Raw genomic sequence first — 10,465 nt, 5'->3', positions numbered from 1 at the left:
AAATATATAAAATTATATATATATATATATTTATATATATTCCACCAGAAGTGCATATACACTTCAGAAGAAGAAAAAAATCTCGTGTGAATATTTTAATACTAAATTCTTTGAGACATCATGAGATTAATACAAGTTGCCTTTGGCCTCTACAGTTGCAAGAGGTGCTCAAAGTGTTGGCCACTTTGAGAGGTGCTCAAAGTTTTGGCTTTCAGACATTTTTTAGAACAGTGAACTTCTGCTTGGGTAACCTTGTCACTGAGATTGTTGCACCTGCATTTTTAATTTCTTCTCTAAGGGCCAGTTTTCAGTGACGTACAACATCCTATAGAGTCCCCCATACAGAGGTAACAGCATCTGTTGAAAAACATCATACTATTTTTATTTTTCTAATATATACATGTTTCAGTGGATGCAGTCAGTGTTCACTAAAGAAGCTGGTTCATTTAAAGATATATAAATAAGGTATGGAAGAGTGCAAAAGGGCTGTCTATGTGCCAGAGATCTGAATGGTCCAGGCAAAGGTCTGGAGCTCACTGCAGAGTCCCATGAGAGTCTGTATCAGGAGACTGGGGGTCTGCAATGCAAGGCTGAAGGGGCTGCATTGGAAGGCTGTGGATGACATCCGAGGTGAAGGTGAAGACTAGAGCTTCTCTGAAAAAGCAGAGGCAAGGCTTTCTTCTTCATTTCCCTATTATTCCACTCAAGCAACAAGCCTAAACAGGTTGGGTCTTCTGTCTTTAGTAAATCCCCTTAGCCATACCCAATGCTGTGCTGATCCGATCTAGCTGGATGTTTCTTGATCAAGTTGATACAATCAGTTGACTATCACATATATACCTCCACTACTTTGGCTAGGAAGTAAACACATATTAATAGGAGCTTCTTTGAGCTTTCCTTTGAGTTCTCCCAGCACACAACCTTCCTCCTCCCATAGGTAACCACTGAATCTGAAGTGAATCATTCTCTATATTTCTCATATTTTTCTTTTTTACTTTTAATTAGTAGATATCTAGGAAAACATAGTAAACAAGGTGTTTTTAGTGACTTCTAAATTATACATAATAATATCATTGGAATGATATACTGTCATAACAGCATCAGTTATTCTCAGAATGGGCTGGGGATTTGGCTCAGTGGTTCCTCCACCTGCCTCACAAGCACAAGGTCCTGAGTTTGACCCCTGGTACAATAAACAAACAAACAAACAAATAAATAAAATTCATAGACTGAAGTAGAGACTCAGTAACTTTTAATAAAAAAATCTCAATAAATATTTCCACAGAACTTGAAAATATGATTGTAAAATTTGTACAGAGTAACAAAAGGCCAGCAAAAGGCCAGAGCCACAATCTTCCTGGGTACATGAATGAAGTATGTGTGGGTATATGTGGGAGGGTCCCCTACCGGACACTGAGATTTACTAAAGCTGTAGCAGTGAAGATAGTGTGGCCATGATGCAGAAATAGACAAGTGCCTCAATGGGACAGAGCAAGTAGACAAAGACAACCTGTGATTGTATGGTAACTGATAAGTAACCAAAGCTGCCTAGAGAATCCCACAGGGCGAGAGTAAAATTATATCTTGATTTCAAATTAAACCCAATAATACATTCTTACTGAGTGAAACATGATTATGAATGTAAAAGTCAGAGCCATAAATGTTTGTGAAGAAAAAATGTGGTTATGAATGATTTCTTTCACAAAATTAATTTAAAAAGCACAAGTATAAAAGAAAAGTTTAATAAATCCACCTACATTAAAAACAAGAACTTCTGTTCATTGGAAGATATCATGGAGATAGTAAAAGACAAGTAATCAACTGAGAAAACACATTTTCAACAAATGTAATTGATACAGATTTAATAGCATGAACATATAAACACCTTTGAATAATTAAGGACAAGTTGAACAAATAAATTTAAAGATGCTCAAAAGGCATGAATATATATTTCACAGAGGGAGTCTATATCTCATAAAGAAAGATAAAAAGATGCTCAATCTTGTTCGAATTCAGTGGAATGCAAATTGGCATCACAACAAGATTGTTGAATGTCATCCAGAGTGGCACAAGTCTATAGAGAAACTCTGTTAATACCAAATATTTGTGAGAATGTCAACAAACAGTGGAGCCCACAAATCCATTTTTGATGGTGTGTGAACTAATTTAAACCAGTGTGACACTGAGAAAAACAAATACTTTGATGTAGAAATTAAACATTCAGTTCTCATAGAAAAGAGAGTAGAACAGTGGTCCCCGGAAGTTCCAAAGTGTGTTAGGTGGGGCACTGGAGAGAGGATATTAATGGCATAGGGCTACAGCCATATAAAAGGAATAACTTCTGATGTTCTCTGGAACAGCAGGGTAAGTATGGTTGACAACAGTTTCTTGTGTGTTTCCAAATGGGAAATAGAGAGGATTTTGAATGTTTCTAAAACAAAGACATGATAAACATCTGAGGTGATAGATCTGCCAGTTTCTCTGATCTCACCATTACACACAGTATACACACTTGTATTGAAATGCCATGTTTCAATACAAGTGTACATCAATATGTACAGTTAGACTGGGTCAATCAAAAATAAAAAAACACCTATTTTAAAAAATTACGTTGACAAATTTAATAAATTTAAACACACCACATTTCCTTATTTTATTGATAAAAATAGATGTCAGGGAAAATGGCCAGTCTTGGGAACTAACATTAGGAACTCGTAGAACTCAGACTGTACTGAAGGGAAAGGAAAGATCTAAGTTAGTTCTCTTCTGGGAGAAATCTGAATGGCTTTCTTGAAATTTGATGTTTTTGCATGGATCAGTTATTTTCTTAGAACAATGTGAATCCTTATATCAGAGAAATCTTTGGCACTAACAAATGACTTTATAGCTAAAGCAACCAATTTACTTTCTTTAAATTTTTTTCTACAACATAGACTAATACATTTTTTGTTGGAGCTGCACTCATGGCCTACAGTTTACGTGAAATTAGGTCCTGTCTAGTAGGTAATAGAGTTGATGGCAATGATTCAGACACACTTCCTCAGTTGGAAATGCAGCTCTTCAAAAGACCTAAAAACACAGCGACTTGAATCAGTACTTCTAGTGCCATGTACCTTCTGAACAAGAAGAAATGAAAAAAAACCCAAAAAACCAAAAACCTTAAATGGAGTTTAAGACTTACTATTGGAAATAGTTTTTTAAATCACTGTTCTTATAATTTATTCAAATAAATAAAGTTCGATTACATAATAATCTAATTCTGTCATTGAGAACTCTCTGTGGAGGAGAAAGGAGATAGAAATGTAAGTTAGAGGAAGGTCACAGTAATCCAATTAAGTGCAGTACAGATTTGGGTCTTGCAATAACATCTTCCACTAAAAGGATCCTTGCAAGATGTCAGACTTCCGTTTTTGCTTCCTTTTCTTTTCTTTCTTTCTTTTTTTATAATACTGGGGATGGAACTTGGGCCCTTGTGCTCACAAGGAAGGTGGTGGAACCATTGCCAAATCCCAGGCCCAGCAGACTTTCAGTGAAGAGAGAAAGTGTACAACATTAACTTGGAAAATCTCAACTGGGAAAATAGCAAAGCAACTATCAAAACTTGCTATAATTTTGTCAAAAAGTTTCAGAAGAAAACTTCAGCTTGGCAAAATATAGAATAAAGGAACACCAATAAAGATAGCTATCATGAATTTAAATACATGTATAATTAATCTACTAATTTATCATGAGTTAATAATGATCCTGAGAAAACAAATGTGATTTATTAGCCCAGGAGGATTCTAATGGATCACTTTACCACTTTTAAAGCTGGTGCAGAAAGGGGAAAGGAACAAATGTACGTTCTGCTGGTACCATGAGTTATATCACTGAATAATTGAAGAGTAGACATAGGGAAATTATTTTTATAGGAAAATATTTCTGTTCATAAATGAAAAAGGAGTGATGCAACTAGAATGAGCCCACTTGGCCACCCCTGGATCCAAGCACTGAACATAACTGTTTGCTAACACTTTAATAAGAGGAGTAACCGGAATTGTTTACCTCTAACCAAAGAACACAGCATTGATCATAAAATAATCTTGCTGAAAGCATTGAACCTGAGAATTATAAATCTGCTAGATCTCTGGGAAATTCGGAGAATAAAGGAATCTGCATAACACCATAGACATAATGAATGGAACCCAGGAATCCATATTATTGGAAATTATACAGGACAAATGGCTTAGTTTCTTTAACAAATAAATTAGAAGAAAAGAAAAGAGGGAAAGAAGGGGCATTAACAAATCCAAGAGAATTATCAACAAACTGGCAAGTGTGAAACTCATGTAACTTACGATGTACACAAGTGAATTATAAAAGTAAAACAAAAATAATCCCTCTGCTGTTGATAATTAAAATAATTTTTTAACAAATTACAACTTATTTTCTTTGAGCCTCAGTTTCCTAATTAATGTGCAAAGAAGGATGAATAAACACACCTTCCTAGTTGTGAATTAAATGAAAAACATGTTTGTAGAGTTTGTAACACATTGTGTAATACAATATAAGGACTCAGTATTTGTTATCATTATTTTTATTATTTTGATTATCACTAATTTATTAATTTAAAATAGAAGGGAGCTAAGGTGGGAAGCCAAATAGATTGGCAAAGGAAATGGCTAGGATATGAGGAAGATAGAAGTTGATTGTAAAAGAAGTGAGACCGAAGAACATTTTGTGCAGAGTTGTAAAATGATCCCCAGCCTTCTACCACATGCTGAAGTCTGGGTTTGCCAAAAGTAGAGAAAACAACTACAAAGGAATGAACACAGTTTACAGCATACTACTGGTTAAAGTTAAGGCACACTCAGAGTCATGCTTCAAGACTGGCAGGGCTAAAATTCAGCTTCAGGTTTCACATCTACTGTGTTCAATCTTCCTTTTCCTCTACTGTCTTCCTCATTGTATGTAAATTTTACTAAAGTCAAAATGATAAAGTAGAGGCTGGAGTATTAAGGTCACATTTTGGTTTCTTTGTAATTTTGCCCAAACTGCTCCTGGAACAGGAAAACACACTAAAAGATATGCAAAGAGGGAAACAGACGATTTTGTATTTTTCCTCATCCTACCTTTACATGTTTCCTGAATGTAAAACCAGATGAAAGCTTCTGGGTGGGACTCTGAAAATCTAGTTAATGCAGTGCTAAATTTAGCAGTGTGCCTGGATTAAGAGATGGCTGACTCTGGGTGTGACGGCCATGCCTATAATCCTAGCACTGTGAGAGGCTGAGGCAGAAGTGTCCCAGGTGTGAGTGAGTCCAGCACCAGGAATTTAGTGCTTTAGTGAATACCTTCTCAAAATAAAAAATAAGGGTTGCAAATGTACTTCAGTGAGAAGACTGTGTTCTATCCACAGAACCAAGAAAAAAAGACCCCAGAAAGGTGGTCAGATCATGAGGGCACTATGTTCATCATAATCCACTGATGTTCATAGCTGGGCATGCTGTGATGAGCGGCTCCAACTGGAGGTGAGTCACAACCAGGGTGTGACTTGGGATAGTGTACCTCTCACTAGCATCTTCCCCTGTTCTCTGCTTCCTTGCTGCCATGAAGTGAGGAGCTTTAGTTCATCATGCTTTTTGCTATGATGTTTCTGCCTTGGAATCAGCAGACCATGGACTGAAACCTCTGAGACCATGAGCCAAATTAAACTCCTTCTCCTTTCAGTTGTTGGTGTCAGGTAGTTTTTTTCCCAGTGATGGGGAAGTGGACAAATACCAGGGTATATTATGTAATCCTCAAAATAACCCTGTGAATATAATAATATTATTGCCATAGTCATCATTAAATTGAGGAAATTTAGATTTTAAAAGTTCAGTATTGGAGTCCTAAGGACTAGGACTCAAGGAGCTGTATATAGTACATTGTCTTAGTTACTTTTCTGGTTGCTGAGACACAATACCTGACACCCAAAGTTAAAGGATGAAAGGTTTATTTAGCTCATGGTTTGTAGGAGCTTCAGTCCATAATCAACTGGCTCTAAGGCAGGTGATATGACAGACAGGAATTGCAGAGGAGAAACAGTTCATGGTGGGAAGAAGGCAGGAAAGCAGCAAGAGATGACCACAGCTCTTTGTATTCCTTATGTCTCATCCAGACTAAGCACTCACACCCTTAGTCCTACTGCCCTTGATCCTAGCATTGCACCATGAATCAATTCCAGAGCCACACACTCTGGACCCAGCCACCTCTGAAATAGCCTGACCTATGACCATATAAAGCTTTGGGGGGACTGCTAAATGCAAGCCATGCTATACATCATTGCAGAGATTAAACATAACTTTAAAGAGAGGCAGGGGTATAGTTCTCACAGTTGAGAACAAAAATCCTACTTACTAGTTAAAAGAAAGTAGATGCTTTCTCAGCGTTTTTTTTTGTTTTTTTTTGTTTTTTTGTTTTTTTTTCCTTTGAAAGTATTACTTTAAACCATGAAATAGAATAGTTACTGAGAGGGCTGGAGTATAGGTTGGTTGTAGAGTACTTGTTTGACATGTTCAAGACCTTGAGTCCAATCTCTAACATAGATGGCTAAAGGGAGATTAATTATTCAAAGATAAGTAATGGTTACAAGATTTCAGTTTTTCTTGTTTCCAATGCTCTGTGTACCTGTCATTCATTTACTTAAGACTTCACCCCTTACTGGTAGTTTCACGTGCCCTAATGTTCTCTTGAGTTCTCACATTGTTGTTCTCATTCAATTCTTTAATGATCATTGTGTGTTAGCCAGAGAGAAATCTCATTGAAGACACTTCCAGTATTGAAATGAGTTTTCCTCTTGTTCTTGTAATTTACTCTTATTATCATTATGGAAATCATGTTATCTAAAGACTGGAGAAAATTTTCTGGTTGTTGTAATGAAATGGATTGTATTTAAATTCTGATTTGTATTTGAGACTTGATTTCAGGCTTCATTTGGATTAGGAAGCTAGAAGTGATGAACTGAAGATTGATCAGGGTTCAGAAACACAGAAATGTTAGTGTGACTACTGGTGGCCTTGGTGGTAAGACAAGGAGTTTTGCTCTCATCTGGAGTAAACAGAGTTATAGATAATAACTGTAGGTATTACATCATTCAGTTTACTTCTAATTGTCTTTCCTTAAAAGTCCAAGAAAACTCCTGCAATCCTAGCATTCTGGGAGACTAAAAAATAAAGGCCTGGGGATGTGGTTCAGTGCAAAGGCCCTGAGTTCAGTCCTCAGTACCACAAAATCATTGAAATTGTTTTCTTTTCTTTTCTTTTCTTTTTTTTTTTGAGGGGGAAGGGGGTTTGTTTTGAGCTGTCCATATTACTAACTCCTCCAGTATGTGTGAGAAGAAACTCTTGAGTCACAGCATGAAAATTAGAAATTATTTAAGTGGAATAAGGCTTTTTAGTAATCTTTTTTGGAAGCTCATAGGTGACTTCTTTTGTTTTTAGGGCACTTTTTGTAGTACTTCCATTTATACGTCAGTGTTATCTAAGCAGCAATCTTTTATACTTAATATATCAAGGATTTGACATAGACTGTCTCCTCAACTTCTGGGATCTCTGCAGGTAGAGATTTGTCATGAATGGTTCTGAAATAATTTTAAAATATAAATTATGTCACATTGTGAAAGAGTTTACAAAAGTGACCTGATAATGTAAATGAAATAGGCTTCATGTCTATTATAATGAAATACCTTTAACTCCCAGAAAATTGTCACTCTGCTCACAAATCATTGCAGAACCTTCCACAAAAATAGCATTATGCACAGAATTCCAATTTGTCAGAGAAAAGAGCAGTAAGAAGCTCCATCCTTGGTAAAGGAATCAGAGCAACCCATCCAAATAGACCAAGTTTCAGATCCAAATGGGCTTGCTCAAGTCTTGGCCTGTTTTGTACTGAGTGGACTCCCAGGTAGAGTTACCTGTCTTTAACTTAGGAAGAGACATGCACTGGGTTTCTGGGAAGCTCACGGAATGGAATTTCATTGGAGCTTGTTGCACCTCTTCCACTGCACTATGACTTTGGAAGGCATTTACAGTGCCTTTTACTTCTTGCTAACCAGGTTCTGTCCATAGGGCATCACCAGTAGTGTGGTCACTGCATTCTACGAGGTCTGTGTTAGCAAAAGTATAGCTCTGCATTGGATAGTTGAAATGTCTCTGCTGCAAGAGAGCAAAATTGACCATAAAGTGAAAGTAAGCCACTTTTGGTGATTTTTTTTTTGTTGTTGTTGTTGTTACACATTTAAGAAAATAAAGCATCTTCCGGATCACTGTTCCATACCAGGTGTACTTCCATAAGTGCTGATTTGCTCCAGTAAAGAGAGCAGCACATCTGGAACAACAGATTCTTTTTCTAATTAAGTTTGTGATAATTTACTGTCCTTCATCAAGACTCATCTGCTGTTTGAATAAGCCAAACCAGAGAGCTGAATGGAATGCTAAGAATAATCAATCCCACATCTTTCATAATCTTTTGGTGGCTCTCATCTCTGTACGTCCCAGGGATGTGGTTTTAGTTCTGGTTTACTGTTGTGGAGAGATATAGAGCTCCCGGGACCTTCTACAGGCTCACACTACACAATAGTCTTTATACCACACAGGTCAGAGAGTGCATGTAGGACTTCTGCTTGTTGATGAACATATTTATTTTAAATTATGTGTCTAATTATTCTTGTGAAATAACCATGCTTTTGGAGATGAACTGGACCCATTATGAAAAATCCTGGGTCAAAAATTTATTATAAAACCCACGTAAGCTTTAGCAAATCTCAGAGTGTTACTACTGGATGATTGCAATGAGCCCTAAGCCAATGTTCAGTAATCACAGAAAGGGCTGGTTGTTTCCTTTCTTCCTGGGTGCAGTCATGGTAGAAATGGCTTTGGAAGAGACTAGGCAAGTTGTTGACAGACTATAAATGTCGCAGTAGTGCATGGGCCTTTCTCAATGGGACAAGGTCTCTTTATTCATGGTGAGATCTGGAATTAACCAGGTCTCCATTTGCCTTATTTAAAGCTTCTCTTCAGATACAGAAGTCATTTAGGACATTAGAGGGTGAGCTATTTGTAAAGCTTTGGAGACCTTATGATTTGTTAGCCACTGCCAGAAAAACAAAACAAAATAAACAACCAACCAAACAAAAAACTGTGTCAACCTGTTTTGCTGATCCTCAAGTCTTGCTCCCTGTCATGGTAGCTGTGCCTACCTGACTTCTAACTGGCTTCAGTAATGACATGTGACGTCCTCCTGGCCTCAATTTCATGACCTTTATGCTAACAGGAGAGGCATTTTCAAAGGCAATATCTCTCAACCTTATCTTTGCCTAATGGAGATCAGCCAACATTGCATTTAGAAGGATTTTCAGATTATTATATTCCCTAAAACTTTGTTGAAGAGAAATGTCTTGGTTACTTTCTTATAACTGGGACAAAATACTTGACACCTGCAACGTAAAGGAGATATTTATTTTGGTTCATGTTTTCAGCCCATGGTTGCCTGACACCAGGCAGAATCACATGGCAGAGGGGCACAGCAGAGGAAAAATTGCTCATGTTATGATGGCAAGGAAAAGAGAGACGAGGAAGGAGTTGGGGAGGGAGGTGCAGCTTGCAGGTTACACCCCCAGTGGTCTGTGTCTTCCGGCCAGGCCTCCACTCTCAGTAGCACATCCGGCTCTGAATTCAACCGTAGATTAATCCACATATGAATCCAGCAGTCTCATGATCGAATTACCTTCCAAAATCCTTGCCTCATGCATGTGGCTTTGGAGGGACATTTTCCATCTAAGCCCTAACAGGAGGGCTCTCTGGCCCTTCTAGAAGACTATAGTCGGGATGGGCAACCAAGCCACCTGTGAGAAACCCACTCCTGTACATCTAGTTCCTGCCTCTCTGGCATATCCAGAATTTCTAGTATCTCAGTGTCATTTCATGTGGACCACGCTGCATCATCTGAAGCGTAGGGGTCACAGAAATGGAGAATAAGAAGGATGCTATCCACTTGTCACGCAGATGACACAGGTGTTGCTGTTGAGGCCATTTGAAGAAGGTATGGCAGCCTTATCAGACCAGGAGAGATCACTGCTTCCACTGGTAGCAGGGCTCACCCACTTTTGGAATTTAGGAAAAACAGTTACCGAATCGTGCCAATGTGTCTTCATCCAAATTTTCAGGATAGCACTCTTTTCTAGTCTTTTACATAGCAGATGTATTAAAATTAGCATTTAACGCATGAGATACATAGCTTGCTTTCAGCTGATGCTTGTTGTGACCAGGACATGAGATATGTTTAGGGAATAGAGACTACAGGGTCTTTTTGTTTGTTTGTTTGTTTTTGTTTTTGTATATCAAGAATCAAACTCATTGCCTCATGCTTGCCAGGCAGGCACTGCAACATTGAGCTACATCTCCAGTCCCCTCTTTTTTTTTTCTTTTCTTTTTCTTTTTTTTTTTTT

The sequence above is a fragment of the Fukomys damarensis genome, unplaced genomic scaffold (genome assembly GCF_012274545.1).
Source record: "Fukomys damarensis isolate Sample0158 unplaced genomic scaffold, DMR_v1.0_HiC HiC_scaffold_18, whole genome shotgun sequence".
In the NCBI taxonomy this organism is placed as follows: domain Eukaryota; kingdom Metazoa; phylum Chordata; class Mammalia; order Rodentia; family Bathyergidae; genus Fukomys; species Fukomys damarensis.
Note: the sequence above shows the minus strand (reverse complement) of the source record.